The 18,992-nt window shown below is 41.6% G+C and overlaps 1 protein-coding gene across 9 annotated transcripts in view; it reads left to right on the forward strand.

Moving 5' to 3' along the window:
• The window catches only part of LOC308331258 (bromodomain adjacent to zinc finger domain protein 2B-like), a 67,962-nt gene that overhangs the window by 9,870 nt on the left and 39,100 nt on the right, over positions 1-18,992 (forward strand). For 8 of the 9 annotated variants that reach the window (XM_080786602.1, XM_080786600.1, XM_080786594.1 and 5 more), the window contains exon 2: positions 2,049-2,091. The gene's annotated coding sequence lies outside the window, so the exon portion shown is untranslated. The remainder of the gene's footprint in view (positions 1-2,048; positions 2,092-18,992) is intronic. The other variant, XM_080786595.1, reaches the window with a different exon arrangement.

The raw sequence follows: 18,992 nt of genomic DNA on the forward strand, positions 1-18,992 counted from the left end.
CGGAATTAGAATTTAGACCCTTGTTTGTGCTGAATCTGGGTTGCACATGGTTTGTTGTACTCCCTCTGGTGTTGTAGGTGTGGACTTCATTGACATTAAGGAAGTATTTAGACAGGTACATGGGTATCTTGGTGGTGTAGCGAATCTTGTGGACCAGACCCATTGCAAGATGCAGAACTCTGTCTTCAACCCTAAGCCATTCCAGATTGTCAAAGTGGGCAGGGGTGAGGTGGGTTGTTCCAACTTACAAGTGCGAAAAATGCAAATAGATGCAGTCAGGAACAAACCAGTCAAATGGATTGCTGGATTGCTGGTGATGATGTTTTATCTACCCTTAAAGATTTTAAACCCTTAAAGAAAAATATATAAATATATTTATTTACTTACTTTAATTATGTTGTAAAAGCCATTCATAGATGAGGCTCGTTACTTTGAATTGAAATAGTTTATTTTTCTGAGTAAAGATTGTAAGATGGGTGCTAAACAGGCCTTTATCCAACTTAAAAACATTATTTCCATTAGCATCTAAGTATGTGTTTCCTTTCCTAACATGTGTTCTCATGTTTTCCTCAGATGGTTTTCATTTCCACACATCTCACTTCACAGCGGAAAACACAAGGGAATTTGTGATAGTTACTATCCCTGCTCTCATGGTTGTCATGTGTAAAACTTTACTGTGTTATATGTAACCTGAGAGTTTGTGCCAGTAGTGTAATTGCAGGGTGGGGATGGGGGAGATTGGATCACAGAAAGAGAGAGTCCCACATCCATAGAGGATTACGGATATCCAGGATAGGTTTATTAAAAAGGCAAAGCAGGCTGTGAATGTCTCACTGAATAAAACCCCCTTCTTTCAGTGAGACAAGAGGACTAATTCCTTAGACTCCATTAATTGGCTTGAAGCCATTTCGAAAGGAGAATATAGGCAAATGCCTACAGCAATCAAAGCCAGATTGCAACAAATGAAGGCAAATAGCCTGAATTTGCATGAAAAACATGAGGGACCACCTTGTTTGACTTCCTCAGTAGCAGCAGTCACTTCCTAGAGAGGCATTATTCATAGAGCTTTATCAAGGAAAAAAGGTAGGTTAAATAAATTACAAAACCTCTTTTTGTCCAGTGGCTAAGAATTATTTATCATCATGATTAATTTATGATAATCTTTGGCATTATCAGTAGTCTCAACTAGATTTGGCAATCCTTTGGCAAACCATTACAATATGGAACATCTCATTGTAGGTCTGCAATTTTTAAGACAGATTGGACTAAAGATATTTGAGTGATGCGTTGAGGCTGGAAATCGCATAGTGTACACTGTACAGCGTCTGTTGCTGACACTGGTGTAAAACTGGCCCAGCACTTCATTTCCTTCACATTCCAAACAAAATGAACCCAGATGGAAATGCGTAAATAGTAGAAATTTGCTGGCTGGTCAGAAATGTTTGCTGTGCTTACACAAGTGTTGTCGTTCTTGTGATAAAATCTCCTGAGCATGATAGTTGCTTTGGCAGAGGGTGCTTGTTAGAAAGGGCTTATAGTGTGGTATGGCTGTACTTGGACTAATTTCAAGACAGAAGCTTCAGCTGGAGATGCAATGGCTTTGCTCAAGATGCATTTTTAGAGAGAAAAAAAAAGATTGAAGTATTTACCAGTATGTCTACATAAGCTGTTCTGTAGAACACCTTTTGTTTTATCATGCCACTTACTAGACTCCTCAGTTCAACATTTTGTCTGCAAAGATGCCCAATATGCTACTGTAGTACTTCTCATTCAATTGTCTGTAGGCCTATACATTTTCTCTGGAGTGAATTTGACCATGTCCATGTCTAATGCAAATGACTCTTTTTGGTGTTTCATAAGGCCTGGTAGTACTTTGAGTTTCTGTTGATGTCTGAATGGATAAGTCATCTTCCCCTGGGGCCTTGGGCTCTTCCAAATTTGCATTTCTATTTTATTTTCATGGAGCTTTCAGAGCCGAATGATGCCGAATGAATAAATCAATAAAATCCAGCAATTAAGCTGACAGTTGTTGTTGTCTTGTGTTTCAGGTGCAGAGCAGTGATGTCACAGAACTGACGACAGTATTCTACAGTAAGTTGTCTGGTCTTCAACTACCTGCCAGTATAAACAGTTTAACTTTGTTTTCTGAAGATGCTCTGCTCATTTTGCATTACAAAAATCATTTTGCTTTGTTAAATTAAAATTACATATTGTAGGGAAGAAGTGGAAAGGCCAGACTTGGCGGAACTCTTCAATTTAAAAGTATTATTTAGGTACAGGATTAGAATTTTCCAATTAGGCTGAGATTTAACAAGTCCCTCTTTAATGGAATTAGTTTGCACTACATTACACTTTGCTCTTAGTTTGTGGATTTCTAATTAGTTCCCATCGTGCATAGAATTAGTGTCTGTCTATTTAATTTGTGTAAGTTTTTTTGTTTTGACTTTTGGGTTATTTTTAAATAAATTACTGTCACCCATACATGGGATAATTGGTGGGATTTGAACAGTTCTTTGCCTTTCTGTTTTATATTTGAAGAGCCACTCTGCATACACTAGCTTTGAACAGTTGTTGCTTGGCTGCCTTTGTAAATTGTATTGTTTCCCCCTTGACAGTGTCAGTAGGGATCTTTAAGCCTCAGTTCCACTCCTATCAGAATGTGTGACTTACTACAACATTGTGTGAGTTATTTGTAGTACCATGCATGTTTTTTACATGTTGGACACGTTGAGAATGTACAGTTCTGTACTGTACATACATGTGGCTGACTGTAAAATATATGTACATAAAACAAGTGAGTTATTGCTCTCTCCGATCCGATCCGGCATCAGATACAGGTGTCAGGTAGGCTCTAGTCTAGTACATTTCACGGGTAGCAGGACAATGTTATTATTGGACTTCCCCTTTCCACTTGGCTGCTTATTGTGCTTCTGAGAAATGTGAACAATCTTGGCGCACAAAGTCCACACGGTGCAAACTAGACACGCTCTTTACCTCAGAAAAATCTGAGGTGGAGTCGATAAAGAAAGAACTCCGAAGTGAAATAATGACATTGTTCACATGCCTTGCTCAATGTTGAACTTCCGCTGTAGAGGCAAGAAGACAACTACCACCTGATCCACAGGAAAAGCCTATTAGAATGTTTATGCAGTTGACCCTGGCAGGGGAGAGGTCACGCAATGCCGACTAACTGTGCTGGAACGGCAATGGGGAAAATGAGCCGGCCTGGAGGAATCCTATCATCTCTGAAGCTAGCCGTCCTGTGGGTGTAATGGAAACCTCCCAGGATTTACTACGGTTGTTATCAGTAACCTCCAGTTTACCTATGGGCCCCACCCCACAACACTTCACCAAAGAGGCAGCTGGCTGGGGGTGGAAAAACAAGAGAAGATGAGAAAAAGGGAAAAGGTGTGGCGAGGAAGAGCTGAACTTAGGAGAATAGGGTGTTAAGAAGTGACAAAGTGAGACATGATTAAAAAAAGGTCTGACGGAGATGACTGTTTGGGTGGTGAAGGCATGAAGTGTAGCGGATGAAGGATGAAACACGTTGAGCTCTGTGAGCCAAGGAACGGAGGAAAAAGATAGAAGCAGAAGCTGTGTGCGTGAGTGCGTGCGTGTGCGTGCGCGTTAACTAAAAACATTTGATGACCTCCTACAGTTAACGGTGGTGGCTTCAAAGAGCAGGCTATTTTCTGTGACTGGCCCTGAATGGCTAACAGATTGCTGTGGCAGTGCAATATGATGGTGGCAGTAAATACTGGAGCCCACTCTTCCTGCTGCTCTGAGCAAAGCGCTGTGTAGTGTGTAGAGGGGCTGAAAGAAGTGGAGGGTGGAATAGAAAGTGATCCTGAAGTGGTGAAAAGAACTCTGTCGGATAAATATAAATCATTAACTAATGCAAGTGATATAGCTTTATTACATGGGTTAAAAAATACCTAAGATTTGGGTCACATGGCCATGCAACCTTTCCAACTATTAGGATTCACTTTATACATACTGCAGGCCCTACAAGGATTATTGGAGAATAAGTGCAAACGCTATGTGGCAGGGGATTTGGCAGTAATATGAAAGTGAAATGACAAAAGTAATTATTATAAAACAATGGGAAGAAAACATGAAGAAAAGGGATGAGGATAATAAATGATTTTGATATAATGGTCTAATGCTTAAACTTTCAGGACTTAAATCTCTTCCCCATGCTTGTGGCTTACACATGTCAGACCTTGTGCTTATTTGTGCACTGACGGAAAGGGTAATTCCCCTCTCTTCTGAAGGGCAAATACAGCATATAGAGAAATACTGTAGCTCAATGAAACGTGTGCCATGATGCTCATGAGTCTCTGGTTTCACTGCAGTGTTAATTTTCCCAGCGAATTTGGATTTAGTTTGTCCGTTTTTTGAATAAAATTGCTTTTAGTTTTTGTCATATTTTAGTCATCTGGAATATGTTGCTTATAGTCTAGTTTTAGTTGACTAAATATAAAGATTTTAGTCAGTTGATTCTCATTTTGGTGGGCCTTCATGGAGTTGTAATGCCTTGTTTATACCTAGCTGTGTGTGCCATAAATATTTGTTTTATTTGTTGCCGAAATTGTCATTTAGTGTATTTATTCATAGTTTTAGTCATACGGTATCTTTTAGTTCGTTTTTATTTAGTTTCCGTCAGTGAAGAAAAAAGTTGATGAACATTTTTCTGCCAACGAAATTAACAATGCTTCACTGTCACACTTGAATTGACCAAATGATTGTAAGTCATCTGCAGCCAGACAATTGAACTAGGGACATTTGGTATGTATGAAGATTATTTAGTGTGCGGCAGCTTGTGTCAGTGTGGCTCTTCCTCTTAACGGGGATCAGCCTGGGGGAGGGCTGGGGTTGAGGGGACCAGGGGCTCACACATGGCCTCCGCTCTTAAGTGCTGTCTCACCAGCAGATAGAACAGATCCCACTGACCCCACTGTTAAACCTCCTTGTCAAGAAGAGAGACATGTCTTTTCGGAGATGCTGCTGTCGTCTCGCACCCCTCCTCCCTCGCTATCCTCCCGAGTGCCATTTCAGTTGCTGGTGGAGCGATCGGCTAACACAGACTTGATACATCTACAGCATTTAGATCCTATCTGATGTGTTGCCGATTGCATTTGGTCCTCCATTCGCCCTGCCGTGTGTAGATGGGTCATAAAGCGCCCTTCTTTCATGTTCCCAGCCACTTACTTTGCTGGGGAACTGATGATGCTTGTTATGGATACCATGAACAACACATGTTCATATTGAACAAAATGTGTCATGGGGGCCTCCATGACACATTTTGGTCTGACATGGAGGCACAGTATATTCCTATGTGTGAGACCCTTTGAGAATAAATATTATATAAAATGACAAAATGACAAGTTGTGGAATTTCTATTGCTTTTGAGCCTGAGCTGATGATTTGATTTGGCCCTTTTCTTTTTCAGCTGCATTGTCAAACTCAAATTAGGCTGACTGTGATCTTACAGAGGACTAATTACACAGTTGGTATTTAAAGCTGAGGGATGAGCTCCAGCCAGCTGCAGCCACAGAGGCTAATTTGTTGTCAATAAAGTAGAATTAATCATGTGTAACCCCCCCGATGGGTTAAAGGTCACAGTAGGCTTGGGCCCCGGGATAGTTGTGGCACATTCTACGTGGAAGATATTGCTTGAGGATTGCAGACCCATAAGGCATAAGGGCTTCTCTGTGGTGTGGTGTGCAGATGGCGTGGAAGAAAATTGAATTTTCTTTAGTATCTTTTCGTAGTTATGGCCAGCTGCCTGCCATTCACCCCCCCCCCCCCCCTTTTTTATTTTTTTACTGCTGGCATCGAGAGTCCAGCAGAGGCCAGGGGATTTTGTTTTCCTCTCTGACTAAATCAATACACAACAGAACAGATATTGTGTTGTACAAAATAAATAATCCTAAAGGAGCAATGCCCTGACAATTTGGCCCAAGACTGGATCTATCCCTGCTTGGTTTGTCATGTCCATTTGCTCAATGTTCTTCTCACCCCTCATTTTTGCTCTTCCATGTCCACCGTGTGAGAGTGAAGAAGAAACGCCTCGTCCTCCCCCACCCATAACGCAGATCTGAAAGAGCTCAAATAATATCGATGCTAATAAAATGCTTTCCATCCTCGGGCTGCATAAATGCCACTTAGCCGGATGAGGGATCATGCTGGCAGCAGCTTGCTGTGTCTACTGAGAGAGGATCTGTGCCATCAGCTCTCAGATGCACGTAGAGGTGACGCCAAGGTGAACGCAGACATGTCAAATGGTTGAAAATCATTGATATTCTGACTCGAAGGCTGCAAATGTCTCTGTGGCAGATGGAGTCTTTGTCAGGGAAAGAAAAATGGCATCTCGGGAACATCAGTGCTGTTTTCCCCATATCAGCTCTGCTGGCGAACGGTGACCTTCCGCCGCTCACAGGGATCCCTGCGCACTTTGATCAATTATCTTCACTGCCATTGTTTACTAGGCAAGTGGAAAAGGATTAAAATGTCAATTTTTAGGGGAGACATTGTTTGTGCAGTCATGAGGCAGCCTTTGTTGGTGCAGAAAGATGAGATCAAGTGTGTGGCTGGTTAAACTGAACTTTATCATTGTCAACTGAGGGGAGATCTGGGTCCATCCCCTTTTGATTAAATTGGTCAGCGGCCTAGCATTTGTATTTTCTCATTGACTGGGTTTAATTTGAAGTTAATAGTATCACAGAGTATTATGACACATGATTTTCTGTAACAATGCACCCATTTTAAACCAACAAACATAGTTTGTAGCCTAGCCTAGTCGTAATCCTGTGTGACCATTAGTGTTCCTGAGAATAAAATGTACACTAAACTGCATTATATAAAATATATTCACTTATGTACGGGAAAACCACTGCATGGAAAGTGTTTTCATCCTTCCATTTTGCCTTGTCAAACAATTATTATAATGGATTTGACTGAACCTCTACCTGTCTAACCTATACCTGATCATTAACATCATTAACATTTTGAATGGATTACTCCTAATGGCTTCTCCAGACTTGGCTATATAGCATGGTATCGCATTGATGTTTAGTTTAGTCTCTTTCCATTTGCGCCACTTGATTCGTAATGTGAAATTCACATTACGATGTGAATGAGGTTCTCTCTGCTTAAAATGTATGATAAATGTGTTTATAGAAACAATCCAAATTCTGTAAGAAATGTGGGCTATTCTGGCCTGCATATGCTGAATGAAGCTGTGATATGCAATCATCATTCTTGTTTGAAGCAAATTCAAGGTAGGAGAAAATACTGAAAGGTCAGGGGAAAGAAATGAGGAAAAAGAACAAACGATGCAAAAAGCAAATGACACCGGGACCTCAGTTTAATATGTATGTACTTCAGCTTGATGGTTGATTTCATTAGCGGATCTCATTGTTATGCATCGACTGTTCTCCTGCAGCAAAAATGAATATTGTATTCACATGGCCTGAATATTCAGGAGGAAATGTTTGGATTTAGATGGCATTTACCATTAAAAAAAAAAGGCTGTATTGCTTCCCTGCCCCCAATGCCACGAACAATTAATACCATTGTATCGATTGTCATTCGCTCCAGATGTTGGATAATTTGAAGAAGAGTGTTTAATTTCCCTTGTTGATTTGGTTTGGGTTTCCAGGTGATGCTAGGGAGACTTTTTTCCAACCAAACCATTGTACCCTACATCTTGTACAGGTTTCACCACTTTTCTACTAGGTTTGCATATAGTATACAGGCAGTTGCAGTATGGTGGGTGTCTTTTAATCCTATATACTACAGTATAGACTAGAGACATTTGGGTGTTTGTGTGATGTACGGAAAAAAAATCACACCTGCTAGCACCCCTCAAAAACGGTCAAAATATTTGTAAAAATACATTGTCACCACCAGCTCTAAAACATTAGGTCACTGACAATGGAGGTCAATTTTATGAAGCTGTTAAGTATGCTGTTGTACTACTTTACAGAGTGATTAACCTGCCACTGTGCCATAGTGTCTCATGTTTACGGTGCCATTTATAAATGCATCACTTTAGTCAGGTAAGGAAGCGCGTGTCTCAGTCTCATGAAATGGATATTATAGGGAACCTTTACCATCTTTGGATTGTAATCAATAATGGCTCTAAGTGCAGAAAAGTCTTGCCCTCCAAATCAATCAATTTAAGCCTCACATTAAAGCTTGCAGTAATATATGGGGTAAAAAAATAACAATTGTGTCTTAAGTGCATGCATATACGCCAACGTCATATTTAGTTGCAATTGACATTTTCAGCCAACCATGAAACGGCACTGGTCTTTCTTCAATGCTACAGTATATCAATCTAAAGAAGTCCTCTGTATGAGTGCACTAATTGCCTGGTAGTAATTCTGTACAATTTAAACTTTTGCAAACCCAATAATGCCTGTGCGGTACATCAAGTACTATTTTGAAAGTAAAAGAGTAGGCCTACTTCCTAAACATATGAGACTGTTGTGATATTGGAAACCAAACCTGGGTTACAGCAGTTCTTTTCCCCCTCTCTGTGTGGAGGGTGATATTACCCTGCCATGCCAGGCACCTGTCCTCCCCTGTTTCAGGCCTGACTGCACACAGCTTTCAGAGGGTAGTGCTCATCGAGGTGCGGTAACAGGAGCTGTGTGGAGCATTTTCCATTAGCGAGGCACTCTGTGTGTGCGAGGTGCTCTGTTTCACACAATCTTCATACAGCGTCCCCTGCTATGACAACAATAACAAGGACAGACCCTGCTCTTTATTGGGCTTACAGGTGGTAGCCTAGTTTATCGGAAATGTGTTCATATTGGCTTGCTCGAAGCCAAGCATACCCCATCCTAGGACAAAATCTAAATGGGGTACTTGAAAGGAAGGACATTTTTTAAAGTGCTTTATTTATATAATTTTACCAAGGCTGAATGTTATTTTCTTGACTTTTTGGCTGTCAGAAGTGACTGTAACCTGATGATGCAGGCCTGACACCGAAATGGCTCCAGCCTGATGTAGTATGCAGCTAAATTGAGAGTACTGACAGTCTGTTGTCAGAATGAGTATAATGTGGCTTACACTGTGTTGGAGTGTGAAGCAGCGCCTGGTGTGAGTGCCATTCGAACAGTGTGGTCAGTCATACTGTAAGTGGTGGAGGAGCGCAACAGTGGTTTAAAATGCGGATGAGCACCCCTTAACAGTATAAGCACTACGTTTACAATAGACTTTTAGGTATTTACCTTCCAGACTGGCACCATATGGGCTCATCATGTAAAGGCAACATACATACACTCAAAATGACTATTTGATGGTGGGTTAAGGGTTGGGTTTAAATTTAAATTTGCAGGCTAATTAATACAAAGCTGTCACACTTTAAAGAATCACGTTGACAACGAGCCCATCTCTGCACAGTTGAAAGCTACTGCTTTGAGATAATGATGTGTTTTTCAAATAGGCCTTGATGTGCTATGGCTGCCTGTGACCACAATAGCCTCTGGTGCAATAATATCTCACAGCTATGAAATGACTTCCTATTAACATGGACATTGTGTGTGTGTGTGTGTGTGTGTGTGTGTGTGTGTGTGTGTGTGTGTGTGTGTGTGTGTGTGTGTGTGTGTGTGTGTGTGTGTGTGTGTGTGTGTGTGTGTGTGTGTGTGTGTGTGTGTGTGTGTGTGTGTGTGTGTGTGTGTGTGTGTGTGTGTGTGTGTGTGTGTGTGTGTGTGTGTGTGTGGCACCACATACTGTGTTAGTTCTACACGATGGCAACGCACATGGACTCTGGAACAGAGCAAGCAGACATGATGGAAATATTCGTTTTCTATAGGAGATGGAGCTCTGTTTTAGTGAAGAGGGCTCAGAGGCAGACAGGAAATTAGTTATTTTCTCCGCACATTCATCAAAATAAAAATAGTCTGAGTATCCCAAGTGACTCGCAGCCCGAACACACACCATTGAAGCCACAGCTACATGCACCATGCGCTTAGTGTGAACTCTCCCATGAATTTCAGGTTTCTTTTGTTTTTTCCCCCCATTTGAATACGGTTAACCACTTAAACCAGTATATGCTTTATACGTAGTACATCAAAGAGCCGATCTGCGACACGTTGAGCGCTTGTAGATCTGCTATTTTTGCAAAGTGTTTGCCTATTATGACATGCCCATGCTAGGGATTCTGAGGTTCATCTGATTAAATCCATGACTGTGTTCTCCTCATTTAGGCTACTGTAAAGCTTAAGCTTCTCCTCATGTTGAAACTGCTGTCTCTCATTTCCATCACGCAAGAACTAACAATCGATTCACAACATGTGAATCGATTCAGTTTTGTAACCTTCACATGTTTCTTGAGCAAAACTCTCAATGTATAACACAGTTCAAGTATGGGGGACGACTTGAGATGACAACACTGTTAGACATGTGCCTCTGTCACCTCTGCCCGTGATAACCTTTGATTTAATGGCTTACAGGCATAGTGTCGACAGAGGTTGCTTGTGTGCCAATGATTCAGTCTGTGCCTCTTGTTCAGTGTGAGTCTGAGAGCATAGATAATGAAGTGGTTTTTATTTTGAGTGTTCTTCACCCTATTGTTTCGTGCTGTGATATCTGTGAAGTGATGGCAGAGATCAGGAAATTACAAGTTACCTTTTTTATATGAGCAAAATGATTTTAATTGAACTGATGACATTTGTTTAAATTGCCTCCAATCTTTCAAATGCTCTGTTATTCAGTATTATTGATCACTGTATTCTAAACGTTTGGAGTACCTGACAGGCTGACAACTAAATAAAAGCGATTTGATTCTCCACTGTCATAGTCACCAGACAAAGGCCACTATTATTATCATAATTCAACCTCGCCTAACCCCAGCCAGGCCCTCCCCGCTTGCTTTCAGCGTGAAGCTATGACTATATCTGTTCAAATTGTGTTTATAGCTTCTAAATTGACATTTGCTTCCTGCTCTTGGCCAGCATATGCCAAACCAGAGATCTGGGTAAGTATCTTTCAGAGGAAATTAGGCCATTTGCGAGTCTCTCTACTTTTTTCATAACATCTGAACAAATATTTGCCTGCATACAGTATATCTTACATATACATATACATATTACTTATATTTAAACAAGTGGTTTTCAACCCTTTCAATATCAAGGCACACTGTTTCGGCTTTTGAGCCACAGACCACCATTTGATGAGATTTAGCCTCTCAGACTCCGACCCAAGTCTTAGAATAGTTTGTCGTTGGATAAGATTTTGTCCACAATTCCATGCTATTATTAATGTGGTACCATAGGAGAGAGAACAGGCAAACGTTGATAAAAAAATCAATTATACATTCTCTAATTGTGTAGACTTCATGTAAATTAAGTAATGCAGATGTTTAACAATAATTTAACTCTTGTAAAGGTCCATTTGGTTTCATTTAATGCCATTTTTCTAAAATAATATTCTTAAAAAAAAATCTGCCTAATGATGATGTCACTGGTGGACAGGTTTCTGAACTGCCCACAGCCCTCCTATGAGACACAGACAGAGTAGAAAAATATTGTGCCATTTTATCATGATTATTAGTGAGGACCTATTATATGAAGATACCGGTAGGTTGAAAAGTGGTGAAGTGGTCCTTTTAAGTGATGCTGGCCTGGGTCAAATATTCCATTGATTCTAGGCAATTATTTCAGCGTATATATCGACACATTAAAACCTTTTGCAAATGACCTTGTATCGTTGACATGTTTGCCTGTGTACCTCTGGTTATTATGAGCATGTAGCTACTTTCAAGGCATCCATTCCAGATGTGTTCACTCACACAGGATTAGAAATACTGTAATTGACAAGTCAAACTGAACAGGCCTTTGTCATCCATCCAATTGGTTATGTTTTCATCCTCTAAATAACTGTTTTCTAGCAAAGGTGCAATGACCTTGTGACTTGTTTTGCACGTGCTTGCAGTTTTGTAATCAAGCTCTTCACATCAAATGTGTGTATTATTTTTAAGGCTGTTCCACTTCCATCCAGGCAGGAATTAAAAAGTAAAACAAAATCCTTTACTAGGTAGTTTTCAGTTTTTGCTGGTGATGCAGACATTTCCTCCTCCGCTGATTATAAATGCAAATTCCTCACATTAACAAAATGTGCTTTCGTAGTATAAGGTTACGCCAGGTTATAGACTCTAAGATAATTGGTCTGTTTCGGCACACTAACCACAAAAAATACAACGATGCTTCCTGAATGAGACATATAGGTAATAGCAGTACTGTAGTACTGTATAATTTTGAAGGGATGCCTTTGTCGAGGTTGACGTGTGTTCCTGTGTGATGTACAGCTAACGAGGAGATTCAGTTTTACTAAAGGTAGAATGAAACTTGGCAACCCCCCCCCCCCCCCCCCCCGCCCTGCACTTATTGCTCAGCGTTTTTTATGTCTTCGAGCTTCAAGGAGACTAAGTAAGCTACTTTTTAGCCATCCTTTTGCTCCAAACTTTGACATCTGGTAAGATGGTGGGCTACATGTGTCATTGAGGTTGATTTATATTGGCAGAGTAACTAGTATTTAAAGGTCATTCGGAAAATGTATTAGAATATGCTAATGATGCATAGTAATATATTACAAACTGTGAATTGAAACGCAGCTGTCACCAGAGACTGTTTTGTCTTGGAATGCACCTTGACTTATCTGTTTGTTTCCACAATGACTTGTTTCCAAGAGGGAAAAACTGTCAACTAGTGACAGAAAGTCCACAAGCATAACAAAGCAAGCAATGTATTTTAAGTTTGCCTCATTATTTCATTTTCCATTTTCTCCCTTTTTTCTTCAGGCTAAATGTAATTGTCTTTTCTTTTATCTGTGTGTTCACATTTCTACATAATACTGGCAGAAAAAACTGTGAGAGTTTGATTGACATATTAAGGTTCTAGCTGGCTCGTAGGCGGTGTGCTGTAGCAGATGAACCGGGGGAGATGTCATGTGCTGTGACCACGGAGAGCTCCTCTTCTTCCCTTTTGTGCAGATGCACACACCATGTCTGTCTGTGTGTCTGTTTGAGCATCCGTCTCTCTCTCTCACGTTACCAGTGTGGACCTTTTTCAGCTAAGTTCAGCCTCTCACAGCACGCTTAAACATCACAGGAGCCATCACTGTCCAGCCATGATGGTCTCCGACAGAATTGGACACAGCTGGACTGCAGCAAATTTGGGAGGCACATGAGAATAGGGCAACGAAAGTTCAGCAAACTACTTCCACAGACTACGGACAACAGTAGCAGCTGCTCTGTGGTCTGACAATGTTTCCTTTTTGTTCCTGCATTTTGAGTGGTCCACACTAGTCCCTGGGCATTCTGAAGAATGTGCAAAGGGAACCGGATGGTCTCATGCCTCTGCCCCAGTAAAGCATTGCCCTGTTGTTATCTCAATCGTAACAGCTCTGGCCTGTCTGGAATGTCAAGGGCCCCACTGGAGTCTTTGTGGGACAAAAATGTGTGTCCAGACCAGGTTCTGAGAACGTAATGCCATGCTTTTCTCCACACACCAAAGTGACTGTTGAGCTGATAGGAAGCGGGCATCTCCATTAGGGAACTAATGCAAAACTTGAGGTGATGAAAACTTCCCATGGGCAGTGAAATGCATGGCTTGTGCCTGATAATATGGCATTTTTTGCCTATCAATCGCCAAATAGATATATTTGAAATAGGTTGTCATAAGGGGTGTATGTGTGTGTGTGTCCACCATCCTCCCCTTCCACTGTAAATGTGGACATATATGGACGCTGGACGGCGTGTAACAAATGCTCTGTCAGTGACTGGATCTATTTTATTCCTTCATTCGGCTCACTGCAGTCCCACTCCCAATGCTGCTGATATGTGATTTATGTTGTGCTCTTCAGAGAGCGAGAGAGAGCGGGAAGAGCCCTCTCTGCAGGAATGAGAAAGCCATCATAGTGATGTTTACCTTGATCCTCGCTGCCTTTTATTTCATTCATAACGCTGACAGTGGGAGAGAAATGGGATAAAAGCCCTGTTTGGCCAGAGTGTTCCCTCTACATAAATAGCAGGGAGACATTGTTTATTTGGTCTTGTGGAGCATGTGAAGGTCATTGACATCACAGTGTCATGACTGGCAGCACCCTTGGACTTTGCACCCCCATTGTTTTTGGTATGATATAATTAGCCGGAGGAATCGGCACTCCGTCACACGCTGACCTCGCCCCTCACCACTGTACAACCAGGACAACGATGTCTCTTCATGCGTCTGTGTGAGTGTAGTCTGGATGACTCTAGCCACGCACAAACTCATCCATTTAGGTTGGTTAAACAGAAAAGTAGCTAGGTACAATACCTCTGTGTATTGGTTTGTCTTATGAGGAAAGAAGTCGTATCCATGATTTTGGAAGACGTTTCCTGTCATTTTAGTGCCCTTTGTATTGGTGTGATGTCTTTTATTAAGCAGTGCAGAATGACAGATAACCTTTGCACCAGCAGCCTAGTCTCATTTTGTAGCTCTGTCTCCTGTCAGGTGATTGCGTTCTAATTTATATTCAAGCTGTTTCTGATGTTTACATGCAAATACACCCACCCCCTCCCCCTTAGTATTAAACGAGTATTTCAATTGCTGAATTGATAATTTGATATCACATTTTGAGTCGCACAGCTGTGTTACCACCTTGCTTTGTGTGGATAATTGAAATTGCAAGGTAAAGCTATGCAAATTATGTTTTCTTAAGAAGAGCCGTTTTTATTTATCACACGCATTAACACTTGGTGGGAGTTTCAAAATATGTTATTTTAGCAAAGGGAAGTGTGAAGTCTGGTGGGAGCTTGAAAATATGTTACGTTAGCAAAGAGAAGTGTGAAGTCTGGACGTGGTAAACAGACCCTTTTTTTGTTTGTTCCGTTATTGTGACTAGCATGTTCACATTTTTGTTGGGCCTGTTTGAGTCAACATTTTTCCAGCTACAGTCAGGCTTTAATAGAGTGCCACATTATTAAATAACTAGCCTAAGTCTTTTGTCATCTAATTAAATAGACTCTTTGTTGATGGTGTCACAGCCTTTGTTGAATAATCAACAAAAGGACATTGAATGTTTTCGTGCAAATTTTGCCTTGTCTTGACTCGGGATACTACCTTGTTATCTCTTATTTCTTCCCTGCGTCTTTCATGACAATTAACTATCTTGTTAAGCGTGTAGATGCTTTTTGTGTCCTTCATTGTTCTTTGCAGAAAGCAATAACCATTTTTGTTTTTGTCTTGCTCCTCACATACGTGTCGTATGCATTGTGCATGATAAGCAAGAAGGGCTCCAATCAGACCAAAGATGGATTTTTTTGTGTTTTCACAACCACATTTCTCGCCCATATTCAACTCTTTTCCTCCTGGCTCCCATGCAATATCTTTCTCGATGCTTAGATTACAATCAATCTGTTGATGGGTTAGCTTGTTATATGCAAATCTTTCTGAACTTGCGGCCACAGTAACCATGGCATTCTCTATTTTAGACATGTCAATATAGGCAAAGGAACCTAACAACTTTAAATAGATAGGTGTTGTTAACTTGTCGATGGGCTATTTTCACTATTTGTCAAACAAAGACGTAAATAGGGCTTAAGTTTATTGTCATTCATCAGATTCATGCCCGAGTTTCACACAAGCATTTGATAAAAATAGTGTAGTTGACAATACATTTTTATTTTTGTATTTTTCTCCTTTTAAGAGGGTTTTGAACAAACACTTGATTACACAAAAGCACCAATGAGCAACATAATTTCCTCAATTTTCATTATCAGCAACAAATAGTCACTGTAATGAGGCCTTCAGGAAATTATGGAGTAGAAAATGATTTAGGCTAGGAGTAAACAAGTAGGGTGAGATGGGAATTTGTGTAATGTGTAGTAATAACACGCTGTAAGCATGATTATCTCTAACAAGCATTGGCATGCCATGCCATCGTTGGTCTGCCTTTGGAAGCATTGCGAAAACAATTGTACTCTAAACGGCTCTCATATTACACAGTTAACAGATTTATGTGGAACTGAATAGTACTACTGTATAATGAGGGAGAAATTACTTTATAGGAAAGGATGAACAACATCTCATCGAAAACTACCTGTCTGTCTGTCTCTTAATTTTTGTTTAAAAATGTTGGATGTGCAGCAAGCACTGACATTAACATAAAGAAGAAAAGAGGTCACTGCTTTTTATAAAGCCGAAGTAGTAGATTAATTGCAGTTGATTGGGGGATGAATGAAGTGGCTTGTCCCCCTCCTCGTTCTTCCTACCGTCTCCTCCCTTCCTCCTCCTTTTCTCTCTGTACGTGTCTAATTAAAATGTGCAGGGCCCAGGACTACATATTTTATGGCTAATGCCCACTGTTGACGGGCCAGGGGAAGGCAGCAGCCCCAGGAATGTGTCCGTGATGGATGTCAGTCCGCGCGGAACATGTGGGATTCCTGTTTCCAGAGCCCCGCGTTCCCGCCCCCGGATCACTCCTCATGGAAATGATCTGTGCACACACTCTCAAAAAAAAAAACGTGCGCTAATGCCGCTGTGAAGGACAAATGTGTTTCTTCAAACATTTGTCATGCTGAAAGCTCACATCATTCATCAGAGTTCATTTGCCTCCCAAACTACCCCCACCCCTCTCTTATTCACAGTAGCATTCGATATGTGTTACAAGCAGTCGATGCGGGCAGAAATTACTTTTTTGGGCGTGAAGGAAGGTCCCCCTAAAAGATGTATGTTCCCTGCAGAGGGATGATGACAGAGCGTCTGCCCTTTGTGTTTTGTGGGTAATTCTTAACCGCAAAAAAGGGGATGATTACCCTGCTGGTCTTATGAACACAGGTGGAGGTCCGCGGCTGCGCTGAGCGCAATGTGTGCGCACCCTAGCATACTAGGTCAAAGATGTGATTAGAACCAGTAAACCAGGACTATATGGCATAGTATGATGCTGGATAGAGGACAGAAGGTGGGGTTTATTTGTGTTTTTTTTTAATGTGGTAGCACCCCGTAAAGCCCCGATCCCCCCACACACACACACACACACACACAATGGCAGTGCCACACACTGTCTGTCTGACTGACTGACGGGGGGTGGGGGGGGCATTTCCATTGTAACCACTGCTCTGCCATCTGCCACTCAACACTCTTAATAAACGGTGGTGTTGTTTTGGCTGGCCCCTTTAACTGCATTGTGGCTTTTATGTTTAAACATCAGGCCTCCATGGGGCACGTCCATAAGTTAAATGATCCATTAGTATTTTGTCTCAATATACATGAGCATAAGCCATGTCCTTTTCCAGCTATTAGGACAGGGTCATGTTATCTTGGCTGCCAATGTACAATAGAGTAACTTACTAACTTCAGTATTAATGAAGATTCTGCTGTGTGCTCAGCCTCAGTAACCTCTTACTGATTGCAGCCAGTGTTGCCCCCACATGTCATGAATACAACCTCCAAGAAGCACATGGTTCCATTTGTTTCTTCCCAGTATGGGACATAAACACGATGAGGCCCTCACTAGAAGCCTGTCTGGGATGAATGGTTTTACCGGCCCCTTATGTGCAAAGCATTGATTGTATAGCAACATGCCACATGTTTCGGTTGCATCCATGTGTGCACACACAGCTCTGCTCTCACAACTGCACACTTTAAACACTGCTCACAGCCTCACACCCCTCCCTTTTTTGAGTATAGATCGACCTTATTAAATGCTTAGCCCGTTTTAACCAAAGCCAAACAAACATCTTAGTTGCTTGTTTTGGCCTGCAGTTGTTGCATCGTCACTGTTGGTTGATTGCTTAACAGTAAAGTAAAAGGTTACTGTCTGTGGTTGGTTAACACCTTCTTTTAAATTCTGATGCTTTGAATGAAGGACCACAGGCGCGCCTCCTACGCCAGCTAACTAATGTAGGGTGACGGAGCACGTAATGACAGCTCGTCGATTGTGCTGAGGCATTGGCTCGTATGCAAAGCTGAGTTTGGATGTACAGTAACTTTATTTAGACATCTACTCCAAATGGTATGCTGCTTGCTGTAAGTGTAAACCCCGCAAATTTGCCTGCTATGCTCGGTCGGATGATTGCATTATCATTTTTATTGCCCTAATACACACCCAGTGTATTAGTTTCCATAATGGAAAATGTTCCCATGTCATCAAAAATGTATTAAATGAATGCTCGTAAATGCTCCCCGACTACAGCACCATCAAACATTCTATGAAATGTAAACTAATAACTAACATCTGATTGGGCTCCCAGCATAGCATCGGTTTTGGGATGTTTTTAACAACTTAAACCCTCTAGCCGGCCATCTAAGGTCCAATCTCTAAGTCTAGAGTCTAGACTTAGTAAATTGGACCTTAGATGGCTCTTCACAATTTTTTTTCCCCCTCTACACAAACCTCCAAAAATAACCAACAAAAGTCAGTGTTATTTTAACTAGGGGACCAAATCTCTTCATTGAAAATAACAGATCTACAAGATCATAACTATGTGAGCTTGTAGGTCTGGTATTTTCAGTGATGGTTTGCCTTGAACTGAATAGGGACGCTGGGGTTCATGTGGTTAACTCTGAAAGTGTGCAAATCAACACTCAGTTGTACAGTGTACAGTAGCTACTGTGCCATTTACACCACAGCAAAGTCTGTGTGGGTGGCCCCCTTTAAGTCCCCCTGCTGCTTTGACCACAGCAGAGTTTCTGCTCTATGATCAGACGTGCCCCGGACCCAGGTCAGTCTGAAGTTTCTTCCATTAGAGGCTGGTTGGGCCGCGCCAGACAGGACACTTCATCACTGTCTGGGTGACGTGGGCGTCCAGAGCCCCTTGGGGGGGGGGGGGGGGGCAGTGACAGCTCGTCACTCAGTGGTGGGTGGACATGGACAGAGAACGCACCGCCATTTGAAGCTCGGAGGAGCGTGGCATTGCAGCTGAACTGTGGGTGTACCGCTGAACTTGTGACGCACCTGGCCACACAGACCTCTCAAATACCCCATTTTCCACCATCCTG

Source organism: Protomyctophum bolini (assembly GCF_963924005.1).
Source record: "Protomyctophum bolini genome assembly, chromosome: 16".
In the NCBI taxonomy this organism is placed as follows: domain Eukaryota; kingdom Metazoa; phylum Chordata; class Actinopteri; order Myctophiformes; family Myctophidae; genus Protomyctophum; species Protomyctophum bolini.